The sequence below is a fragment of the Lepisosteus platostomus genome, chromosome 2, assembly GCF_059453375.1.
Source record: "Lepisosteus platostomus isolate fLepPlt1 chromosome 2, fLepPlt1.hap1, whole genome shotgun sequence".
NCBI lineage: Eukaryota > Metazoa > Chordata > Actinopteri > Semionotiformes > Lepisosteidae > Lepisosteus > Lepisosteus platostomus.
In genome coordinates, this window is record NC_142612.1 from 53853007 (window position 1) to 53865443 (window position 12437).

At 44.2% G+C, this 12437-nt stretch overlaps 1 long non-coding RNA gene across 1 annotated transcript; it reads left to right on the forward strand.

The window, feature by feature from the left end:
- Nucleotides 1-5300: 5300 nt before the first annotated feature.
- LOC148676502 (uncharacterized) lies at nucleotides 5301-11463 on the forward strand. Its single transcript, XR_015926843.1, has 3 exons — nucleotides 5301-6103; nucleotides 8872-9006; nucleotides 10361-11463. It is a non-coding gene; the product is annotated as an uncharacterized LOC148676502 (long non-coding RNA).
- Nucleotides 11464-12437: the final 974 nt, after the last annotated feature.

Genomic DNA, 12437 nt, shown 5'->3' on the forward strand with positions numbered 1-12437 from the left:
TTACAGCTAATGAGGACTACACACTCTGTTAACTTCACCCCATGTGCTGTATTTGCTGTTCATCATTACTCCTTAATAAATTGCTCCTGCTTAAAGATTTAAATGGAATAGTTTTGTCAGTGGGGGGGAACACAGACAGTTCATCTGGGGAGGAGGGGGGAGGATTGAGTGTCTTGACCTTCGATTTTTATTCAAGTCAAGAAAGCAAAACACAGCAGTGTTGTTAAGGTTAAAAATGTGCGCATTTAGCATTTGTGGTTTCAGGTTTAATGAGCTCTGCCCTAACAGCAGTCCCAGTGCTGGATGAGTAAGCAGGCTGCTGTCTGTCGCTGGAAGATGCTCTGTGTTTATCACAGCAGGGTTATCCGAATGCCCCCCAGCCATCATGTGCTGATTCAGCGTCCTCCCCCAATGGCTGTCAGACCCTGGGAGAGCTGTGCATGCTGGAGACACGGGAGGCAGGGTGAGTGTTTCTAAACCACAGAGATCCGCAGCTCCGCAAACGTCATGGATCCTTCAGTTCTTTCTCATGAGTGGCCGATTAGTAACACATGGAGGCACGGAGCTTAGCTGGGACCGGACAGCCTACTCTTTGGTCTGTACTTCGTTGTCGGGGTTCTTAAGTCTGCAATTGAATTCAGGATTCCCCAGTCATTCTCCCAACAGCCATTCATTTCAGCTTCTATTTCATACTCCTCTGGCAGTGCGTGGAATTGATAGGTGGGGTGTCCTGATAACAACTGAAAATAAACACAATCAGAGCATCTCCTTTGTTTAGAGCAGGAAGGAATAAGGTTGGTGTAGTTGGACATTCCTACTAATGGTCACAAATACTAGCAATGGGTCTGAACAGCCTCTTTCCATTTTTTAACTTTATGTGCCTATGTTGATGGAAAACCCTAAAGTGCAGGAATGCCTGCTGCTGAATTCGGTGCCCCTCTGGTCATTTCCTCATCACTGGAAGTTCCAGTCCTCTGGTTTATCCTCTGAGATCAGTCGCATCATGTTCAGTCCAGTTCAGCTATCGAGAAGCCAATAGAACAACATCTCTGTGTATACTGATTGCACAAAGCAGTTGCACAGGATGGAGAAGCTTTGTCTTTATTCTTGGAGCTCGAGCCAGTGAGAGACAAACACTGAGTGACATGCAGTAACAGCAATAGGGTGGCAAGTATTTTTTTTAAAAACAAGCCATAAAAGCCCCCCAGTTCAAGATCAGATACCCTCTACCTGTTTTTAAGGCTCAGACAATAGTGCATTTCTCCAGAGCTGGAGGATTTGGTGAAATTGCGAAGACTTGGAGAGGGAAGAGAGGTGTTAATAATCCTCTGTCCAGAGAGTCATTGTGGGGAACCGATGAGTTTCATTACCACCCTCCACTCCCACTGCCAGCAATAAATCCCTGGATGACTTCATCAGTCTTTCTGGCTAATACAGGGAGTGAAGCAAGAGTGACCAACTGAAAAAGCTGCTTTGAATGAGTAGGACCCATGGGCATCAGACATCATGTGGAGAGGTGATGAGGTGGGAAGTTATTCTACGAAACTTGGCAAATAACACTCACCACCCTGTGCAATGAGATCATGGGTCTGTGAGAGACAGAGTGGCATCCCTATGGGGTCGTAGGGTATTCAGCAATTCCTGTAAAGAAGCATGATAAAGCAGCAGATATCTGCTGAAAGACAAATTTTCATAAGCATTACACATGTGTGAGCTGAAATATGGGCTCATGTAGGAGTTTGTAGACCCACATGAATATCTCCTCTTGTGCAATCCCCTGATCGAACAGCCCTCCATGCAGTGACAGGAGATTGGGAGATGGATTTTGCCATTTCTATAGAAGATGGACATCAGCTTCAGTTTGGAGGCAGATAATCAACACGGGCACAGAGACATGGGCCACTCTTTTACATGGAGGAAGACAACATCAGCACAGGGCAGCCATGAACCCTGGCTCTAAATCCTCTTAGTCTATCTGTAGGAGATGGTACTTTTGTTATTATTATTGTTGTTTTCCCTGTTTTATAGTATATAATCCTGGTAATCAAGGAAAGAGCTAAACCAATGTGCTTCAACTTTTTGTGACAACTTGACTGCACACTCTTTAACTTTCTGCAAGAGTGAAAACTTCAAACCGGTTTTTGTTGTGTTGCTTTCAAGAAATGTGCAGCTGTTACAGCTGTGGCACAGCAGAATGCAGGCTGCTCATTGTGATCCCTGCACCAAGGCCATGCATGCAGACAGGGCAACACAGGAATTGCTTAGCATGACACACACGCCAGCTGTGGGATCTGAGGAGTGAAGTAACACAGCACACAGTACGAGTGTTGATATATTCTAAAACAATCCCCAGAATTATAAGAGAAATAATGTGTACTGAGGTCAAGGGGAACATTGAGAGTATGTGACCAATATTTCTACCAACTTTCTACATAGAAAAGGACATGAACCTTTAGTTAGTGCGGGAAATGAGGCACAATATATTTCATGCATTCCTATTGTAAAAATTCTGCATGTGAACCTCCAAGAGAAAGTGTATGCTTTTGCTGTGTCGAGTATGCACAAGTGTCTGATGCCAGTTCTTTTGTCTTGCAGGTGAATTTCCTTGGATGTGTTTTTTAAAGCTGAAATGCAAGAGCAGTCATGAATATCCTGCAGACTATAGACATGGCTATAGTCATGAATAGACTGCAGATGGTTGATACTTACGATTATGGTTAGGCCTGGAGTCAGAGAAGGTGTTGTGTGTATGCGAGATTGTTTCTACATGAGCATTAATGAGCACTTTACAGCAATATACAGTATTGCTCTGAGAACTAGAGCTCAGCTTTTTGCTACAGTATAAGATCTAAAAATGCTAGAAAAGAAAATACATAAAAGAAAGATAAAATGATTTTTAAGTTTCTTTAAATCTTCAGTTTAAGCTAATAACACTTAATTACATTTTTTTCTGCAGTGACGTGAGATAGGTTTGACTTTTTACTTTTCGGGATGCGGTTGCAGCTCTGTGTTTCTCTGTAGGCTTGTTAAGAAAGAGTGCCTCCTGTTATTTTTTTCTCCCCAGTTCTGTTGGTCCTTGATTACGTCTTGAACAGAAATGAGGAACAACTGAGTTGCTGGAGAATGCTTTAGCTATGTGAGAGTAGCAATAATTCTTGATTAGTTTTCTAGGCGTGGCAGAAAAAAAAACCTCAACTGCTCAATACAGTTACCTCTCCTGCAGTTAGACACACATCTTCGACACTCCTACAAGAAGCAGCTTTTCACAAAACTGTTATAAATTAAACAGGCCGGCCCTGCTATAACACTGCACAGGTGCAAATCACTCACACTCTAGTGCAGGGGTGATAACTGTATATACAGTACAGATAGGAAGAAACACTTCCCAGTATACTACTTAGGTCTATATGAGGTACTACTGTAGCTGCTGGAGACATGGGATATTTGGTAAATTGGTTCAATTATGTAGCAGTCGGGGAATGTCCTGGTTGTGAATCAGTCCAGCGAAAAGTAATCAGATTCCAAGGCTTAAAAGAACATCTTACATGGACAGGTTGAACAAACTTAACTCCTCTTTTTTCAGAGAAGGCTATGGGGGGGGGCTGATATTAATATTCAAAATCCTCAAAGGCATTGACAAAGTCAACCCATCTGATGTCTTCAGAATGAAAACTGACACACGAAACAGAGGAACAAAATGGTAACAACATGTAAGTGCATTTTTGGATCATTGGATTATTTAACCACTAACTATAAAAGGGGCCAGATGGGCTAAATAGTCTTCTCTCGTTTATAACCTTCTTATAACGGTAGAGGCGTTGTTTGAAGCAGGATATTGGTGTGAAAATTAGACACAACTGGCTTATTTGACTGGCTGCCAGTGTGAATGGAATTCCGCAGGTGGAAAAGAGCATAAATTATTCCCTCTGTGTGTAAATACTCACTTCCTGTGAATTAAAAAACTGGTCTATACAGTATTAGCACCCAGGAGGAGGACTATACAGGAGGTCTGCATCTAGGCTCCTGCAGGAGTGAGTGAGAGCTCAGAAATTAATCTACTGTAGAGTGTCTAGATAGCACAGGTCTAGCCTTCTGGCACCACCAGCACACAGGTGCACAGCCTCTGCATCAGAGACAGTCTAATAGGAGTGAGAGTGTGAAGGAAGAACTTGCAAGGATTGATTTTAAGAACTTGTGATGATTGCTGAAAGTAATCACTCTGGATCTTTGTAGCCTATATAAACTGTTCCAGTATTTCGTTTATATAGGCTCCAGCGTTTCATTAAAGAAGTGATTATTACGGATTAAAGTTAAGTAAACCAGTGTGTCTCTGTGAAGAAAAGGGACTAATTTCCATCTCAAATAAAGGAGGGACATGGAGCAGTTAAAAAGGAATTTACCCATTCTGGCCTTGCAGAGATGGAACAAGAAGAGATGAGAAGGAAGAGTTAATCTGAAGAGTGGAAAGGAATTAAAGCGACTGTGCCACCTAAGAACTCTGAGGGATGAGTGAGTGAACAGTGCAGATTTCTCCGAAAGGGACCCACCAATACATCTAGGACCCCAGAGAGGTTCTGTCCCCAAGGTGCAGTGACAGCACACGCAGATGTTAAAGTCACTCAGTCAGAGCTACATTTTGTGGAATGTGGGTCGGTCATCACCACACTTCCTTAATTTCTTGTGAACACCTATATTAGTTAGCATTTGCTCAACCAAGGCAACCCATCTGACAGACTACCACAGTTAACCGCAGAAATGCCCAGCAAGTTTTCCCATTGTTTTACTTTTATTTTGCCAACTATTTCAATTGTACTTTTCTGTATATAGCCCTCACAATTTCACTGTGCTATTTGGTCATTTACTGTCCTTTTACCCATCTATTTGACAGTGCAGCTTTACAAAGGAACTGCTGTTGACACACCGGGACTGACTACCTCCAGATGTGCTGGTGTGCAGCCCCTGACTGTGGGCAGACATGTGCCCCCCAGAAGCTGGCTGGGCTGCCCCACTGGGAGGAGCCCTAAAGGGAGGAGGGGTGCACCTCTCAGTGTGAGGTATCCTGTACCATAAACAGGACCTCCCGGCAGCCCTGCTCTGTTTAGTCTGTAGCTGATGGTGCACAATCGCTTCCAGAACATCGAGACCTACTGGAGAGGGGGAGGATCAGAGTTCAGTCGATATTAGGTCTTGCAATTAAGTGCCACTGAGTCCACTGACAGGCGCTGCTATTGCACTGTACACATGCCTGATGAGTTGTCTCTGTTGCAGTCACACCAGTGTGTGTCTTCTGGTGCCTACATATGTGCCTGAGGCTGAGGATGACTGTGAGACTTGCGCTTGGTTTAAATAACAATATATTAAAAAGGGTGAAGGGATGTACTATAAGACGATGAACTGACGAGGAAAGCTAGACCTTAATCCTGGGGCAGGGGAGCTTCAGCCCTTTAAACATAAGTTAAACTTTAAAACGTTCATGAACAAGCGTGAGAATCTAAGACTGAGCGACGTCATAGTCCTGAAATCCAAGACTGTAGCTTTCCACCAGCCGCCCAGCAGTAACCCATGGAAACAGCATCAAGGGTGTATGAGGGACTAATCAGCAAGAGAAATCTGGAAATACATTCTGCTGACACTGCTGATGTGGGAGATTTAAGGCACTGCACTGCTGCACATTTCAGGAAAACAATTCAGGACATCTGCTTTTGCTATTTCATTTTTCACTTGTTGGATATCCTGTTCTTTTCGTAATGGAGTTGTTCCTGCCTGCTGCTCACTGGCGTTCTGAAGAGGCATCCCAAATGAGGGGAAAAGGCTTTGGCGCAATGTTGCACAGCACTGGCGTCTCATTCTTTTAACATGTTTCGTTTCTCCTTGTTAACAGCGAGCGTCCCTGCAGGGCTCAGGTTTGTTTCCTTGGAGATGGATGCTTAAAGCTCGGAGATGGCAACGGAGGAAGTGGCGCTCTGTTTTATTTTTTTTTAGAAAGGTCACGCTCTGCGTGGTTCTGTCAGGGTGTCCGGTCTGATCCACTGGGGACTTGAGGCTCTGCGTCACAGAAGGCCGTCCTGTTGGGACCTGCTTGAGATACGCCGCTGACTCAGGGGTGAGTGCATCTGAGAGCCTGGCCTGCTCCCGTTTCTCAGTTCGGAATCATGACGCTAAGCTAATTCATGGCTTTATGACTAAAAAAACAGCTGTAATGCTCTTCTATCAATCTGAATTCTTCCTTAACATCATCTGAATGGCCCATTGGAGGAAGCACAGCAGTGATCACCACACACACCTTCATTAAAAACCTGCACCGCAGTAGTGTTGAGCTGTGTACTTTTAATAGGGTTTATATAGTAGCACCCAAAACTGTTTAACCGAATAATTTACCCAGCAATAAATGTGAGGAGACTAAGCATCTGCTGGGAAGAGTGACAGAGCTCCTTTTATAACAGCTGAGGCAGTGGAGGGTACCATTTTACTTGCTGTGACCACTGGATGGCGCTATGGAGCAGCCAGCAGTGCCTGTGCAATGATACAGTGCGCTTTTGCTGACAGCTCCTCCCCTCCCCCTGTGGCTCTATCTGTTTGTGTGATGGCTGCTGTTTTCCCTTTCTGTTTACTGTATTGTTGCCAGAAGATCCTGGGGTTTCCCACCCACAGCTCCACTCCCATGTGACCCTCCACCCCTCTGGCGCCCCCTCTGTGGGGCCCATGGTCACAGTGAGGAGGGCTGCAGTGGTGAATGGCTGTGCCAAGCTTGGGGTATTCCTCCCGCCTGCCCCCTCGTCCCTAGCCAGTTTACACCGAGTCTCCTCTAAAGTGAGTACAGCTCGTGTCAGAAATCTGCAAAGACTTTCTTCAAAACAAAGAAAAAGCCATTTCTAACCTTTCACTGGGACACCAACAGGATAATATATGTGCCTTTCTGAACCACTGGAACCACTTTACCCACATCGCTTTTATTACAGTATTTACATAAGTCTCATAATTCATCATTTCATAATTCTCATAATTCATCATTTCATAATTTTCATCATTCTTAATGTACCAATAAATCAGATCTATTAACTTGCTTGAAGCTCATCAATCCTGGATCTTCACAAAGTCCTTTCCTGATTACTTGAATCACCTCACACTGAGCTTCCACATACTGTACAGTAAGCAGCAGTCATACTGTAGCAGTAGTGAAAAGCATTAATAGTAGATACAGTAGTAATAGTAAAAAAAAGAGCAGTGGCAGCACTATATCAGCCAGCAGCCATATCATCCTGCAACTCACAACTGGCAACCCACTGAAGCTAAGCAGGTGTGAGCCTGGTCAGTACCTTGATGGGAGACCTCCTGGGAAAAACTAAGGTTGCTGCTGGAAGAGGTGTTAGTGGGGCCAGCAGGGGGTGATCACCCTGCAGTCCATGTGGGTCCTAATGCCCCAGTATAGTGACAGGGACACTATACTGTAACCAGGCGCCGTCCTTCGGGTGAGACGTAAAACTGAGGTCCTGACTCTCTGTGGTCATTAAAAATCCCAGGGCATTTCTTGAAAAGAGTAGGGGTGTAACCCCGGCTTCCTGGCCAAATTTCCCATTGGCCCTTACCAATCATGGCCTCCTAATAATCCCCCTCTATGAATTGACTACATTACTCTGCTCTCCTCCCCACTAATAGCTGATGTGTGGTGAGTGTTCTGGCGCACTATGGCTGCCGTCGCATCATCCAGGTGGATGCTGCACATTGGTGGTGGTGGAGGGGAGTTCCCATTACCTGTAAAGCGCTTTGAGTGGAATGTCCAGAAAAGTGCTATATAAGTGTAAGCAATTATTATAATCATAATCCAGTACTGATTATAATCAGTACTGGATATACAGTAGCCATAGGAGGAGTAATAGTACCATCGATAGTGACAGTAATAATAGTTGTAGTATTAACAGTAATAGTCATTGTCATAGTGGGCCAAGAGATAGAAAAGAAACAGTAATAGCAGCAGCATCAGTAGGTCCCTAAAGCTTGGGTCCCTTCACTGTTGGGCAGTGATTTCCTCCTTTTGCATTACCAGAAAAGTTGCTTATTCCTGGTAGGATTGTGTCAACCCAGAGGCTGACCCTGAGGTAAAAGCTGGAGCTATACCCTGGATAGGATGCCAGTCCACTTCAAGGCACACTCACAAAAATACAAACACAGGGGCAATTTAGAGACACCAGTTCATTCAGTTAGCAGGTCTTGGGGAAGGGGAGAGAACTGTGCAGAAAGACCTACTCAAACAGACACACAAAAGCTGCCCCTGTTCAAAATCAAACCCAGGCCTCACAACTATAGTACCATACTATCGCCAAACAGGGAATTTCCAAAGTGATTGAGCTGCCACAAAAACTTATAAATTCCTTTGCAGAGGTCTTCCTGTCTCCATTAACTACCCACCCCGGCCTGTTTCCAAACATTTGATCCGAAAACAAGATGCTGATGCACTGGTTGGGCCAGAGCACTGTCATTTGTCAGCTGAGAAAAGAACTGCTGTGTCCCACTTGATGTGGGGAGGCTTAAACCCAAGAATCCTAAATTGAGGCTGAAAACCTGCATTTAAACATGTTCCAAAACTGACTATAGCTACAGAATATTTTGATCTCAGGTTCCACGTTGCACGCCTTTTTCTAAGGCACTGACTCAGAAAGCTCTGTACATCATGAAGAACGCAGTACAATTAAATTGATATTTGGGTTGTGCTCTGAGAGAGGAAGTGTAATGAGTTGCTGAACCACCACATCGTGAATCTGGGATCCCCATCCACAAAGCAAAGTCATGGCAGGAACTTACTTTTACTGCCTGTGCTACATCTGTCCTACATTTCAACACCGTGCTCTATTTTTATTTCTCTTCCTTACAAAGATTCCGTTGCCGGTGACCGTACCTTGCCCAGGAAAATAAATGGTCTTCGTCTGACCCTTCTCCGGGTTCTCCACGGGCACTGCCGGATAATGCCCTGCTCTGCCGCTGAAACATACTGTGTGAGAAAACAGAAAGGTAACAATGTTTTCATTTTGCATTTTTTACCTTGCTGCGACCCCGCTGTTTCCTTTGCTGCGGAAGCTGCGGGGTTTGGCACCAGAGAGAGAGACGGAAGCCAGGCTGAACTGCTCTGCACCTCTTCTAAAGGTTTTGCCTGGGCAGCGTTTTCTCTCATGCTTATTCTACGGGGTTTTTTTCCGAGCAATCCTGCGACATCCAGCGGCCCAGTTAAAATGCAGTCACTCGTTCGCATTGTAAATAGCCGCAAACGCTGGCTGAACTGCCACCGATGGGGACATACTGTTGGAGTGATGCGCTGGCATCAGCTGGAGGGAGCCCCGCCACCTCTTGGAAAAAAAAAGAACCGAAAATTAGTGGCCTTAAATTCTGACCTTACCTTCCGCTAAGATTTTTTGTAAATATAGCATGAGTTCCTATAGGCAGAAGCCTGAACCCCCTGCCAGAAATAAAACTGCCTGAGAAACATGAATATATTGTACCTGTGGAATTGCTATTCATTGAGTTATAGGCAAGAAAAACTGTAGAGGTTTTGTCAAGATTTACAAATGGCTATTCATCCTGAATCCCGTTTGATCATCTCCAGTCCAGACTTTTGATCCAACCAGCTCCTTAATTGCTGTATTGATCCTGCTCATTAACAACATAACAACATTAACAATTATGGAGTTGGCTGTAGCAAAATTCTGGAAATGGAATAGATAGGAAGGGATACGAGCTGAGCAGCCCTGATTTACCTCATGCTTCTCCTATTGTGCTTTGCTACATTCTCCTATATCTGTACAAGAGAAGGTTTCAGAAAACAATCAGGTCAGAGGAGATAGGTGGTCCTCATCCAGAGCACACTCACTGAGCTCACTGTCTGGCAGGAGACAGCAGAACAGCTGGCCAGCTAATGTCAGCGGTTTTAGTGCTTGATGGGACTTGATTCATAGTTGACCTCCAAAGTCACTTCAGATATTTTTGCTCAGTCCGGAATCAGAGCCCTACCTCTGACCTTCAACTTGACATTAAAGTATGAAGGGCTGACAGAGTTTTGTTTTAAAGAAAGGGAGAAAATCTCAAATGTGCTTTTCTCCTTGTGGACAAGCAGCATGGGAAGGGAAGTAGTTCAATGCCGGTATGCAGCAGGACCCTAATAAACTCCATACCAGCAATGAACTACTTCATTTCCTATGATGCTTTTCCAGGAGGAGAAAAACACATCTAAGATTTCTTTCCTTTTTTTCCCCACAACTGCTCCTTTCAAAACATAGTGACAAAAATTATTAATTATATCTTTCTCCCCCACACTGCCTGGAATGAGCAGTGAGAAACTAAATGAAGATCTTTATGCAATGTCTGTGCTCAGGAGGCTGAGGTACACTGAGTCTTGGATGTGGGACCTTCCGTGATGATGCCGGCCTTCAGAAGAAACTCCCACACGCGTGATAATTCCCTGGCAGAGATCTTCCAGGTCTTTTCATAAGACTCGAGAAGAGGTGTGCAGCCACTGTGGAGCAACACGCCTCGACAGTTTTGTTTTTAATTAAAAGCGGCTGTGCTGTGCCACACAGGGATGGCATCTCCCACGAGGAGCTCACTGAAGTGGAAGGGCAGTGCGGGGCCCAGATGGAGACAGACAGGGGTGGGAAACACCTGCCTCTCTGCGAAAAGATGGGATATCCATTTCCAGCATGTGGCCAAGGGTTGTCTCACAACATGAGAAGCTAGAGAAAACCCAGGGTTTACCCATCGCGTCCTCAACGTCAATAATGTATTCAGCCATTGAGATAATTAAAAGGGAGGCTGGAGACACTTGCTCCAGGCGCAGATTGAAAAAATTAATTACCTTAATCTTTGGTCCCATGCGCAATCCAAATAACATGCTCACACGCACTCAGTTGCTCTTCTACCTGGTTCAACAGGGGATAACAAAAATCAAACCTAGAGAGGCAAAATGTAGGCTTCAGAACAATCTGGCCTATTTTACTTGTGTTTATAACTTGTGAATCAATTTGTGATTATTAAGACTGTGTTGTCTTTTTTTCTCAGACCATATAAGCAAGCCTCATTGTTCTCCCTGAGAACAGACAACATGCTCTCCATTTCCCAGAGCCCAGCTGTCATATCGCTTCCACCTTAATGAAAGACGCCTATAGCCACAGATTTCAAGCCAAGTGTAAACACCCAAACAATGATGACATTTTTCTCTAAATCCAACTGTTTTGGAGTCAGTTTACTTTGGCTGGAACCAGGCCATTCCATTCTGCTTCTGTGGAGTTTCTTTCCTGTAGAAAGCATTCCAGGCAAGTACTCACGGGTCTCCTGTGCCAGAGAAGGAGAGCGGAGATTATGTGGAGTCTCAGGCATGCTGGAGAAAGGACACCACTGTCATTACCGGAGATACTCAGCCTGATCAAGTGTAACTTTCAGAAGTTACAGTATATGCCTTTTTGCCTGTCTTCGGAGTTTGGCATGCCATTATGAAACCAGAATGCAGTGCTCTTTCTCTTAAAGGGGAACTGCAACACTAATTTTATATTTCAGAGTTAGAAAGAATGGGCACCAGTAGTGCATATCAGATCACAACGAAAGTCAAATGTACACCGTAATGTGTAAAATCTCACCACAAAATAGACAGGATTTCCAGGTACTGTATATGCAGCACCATATCCTGCAATTCAGAATGAGGCGACCAAATGACCGGTAAGGTATAGAAGCCTTTTCACATTGTAAACAAGCAGGCTTGTGAATACATCTTTTTTCTGCTAATAGAAATATTGATGTCGAATTTGAGATGGTTTTGCTGACAAATACAAGTTATTTGTTAGCTCTGCATGCAGATCACGTTGGAACATTACTGTGGTGAAATGTCTGCTGCACAACCTGTACTTATTCGCTCATACATCACATTCCATTCGTTGTTACAGTGACTAGTGAGCAGGAAGGGCTGCTCCACATTGCAATTCATTCAAACTCTCGGTCTCATCTGTGGAAAGACCAGGGCTTTGCGCCAACATGGTTACTATCCATTACTTTCACAAAGTTCACGATTTTATGCTTAATTTGGAATTTGTAAAAGTTTGCAGTACTGTCAGTTCTTATTTTTTTATATGTAATACCGCAGTTCCCCTTTAATCATCATAAAATAGTCCAGCTCAAGATAGTTTGGCAAAGCTTAGAGAATAATGGTGAGGCCAAGTACATACAGTACAGTATATGCCATTAGCATGGCAAAATTGAATCAAAGAAATGCCACACAAATCTGTAACTTGTGTCCATGGCATGCCAGGGAAAGGACATATCTTTTCACCTCTGCCCACCTTGGGGGTGCTGGTCACCACAGCTGGACTGTTTCTGTTTTGTCCTCTAGAATATGAGACAGGTATACTGTATGCTCTAGTCGTGTAAAATGAAGGTCCCAACATTTCCTTCTCAATAAAGAA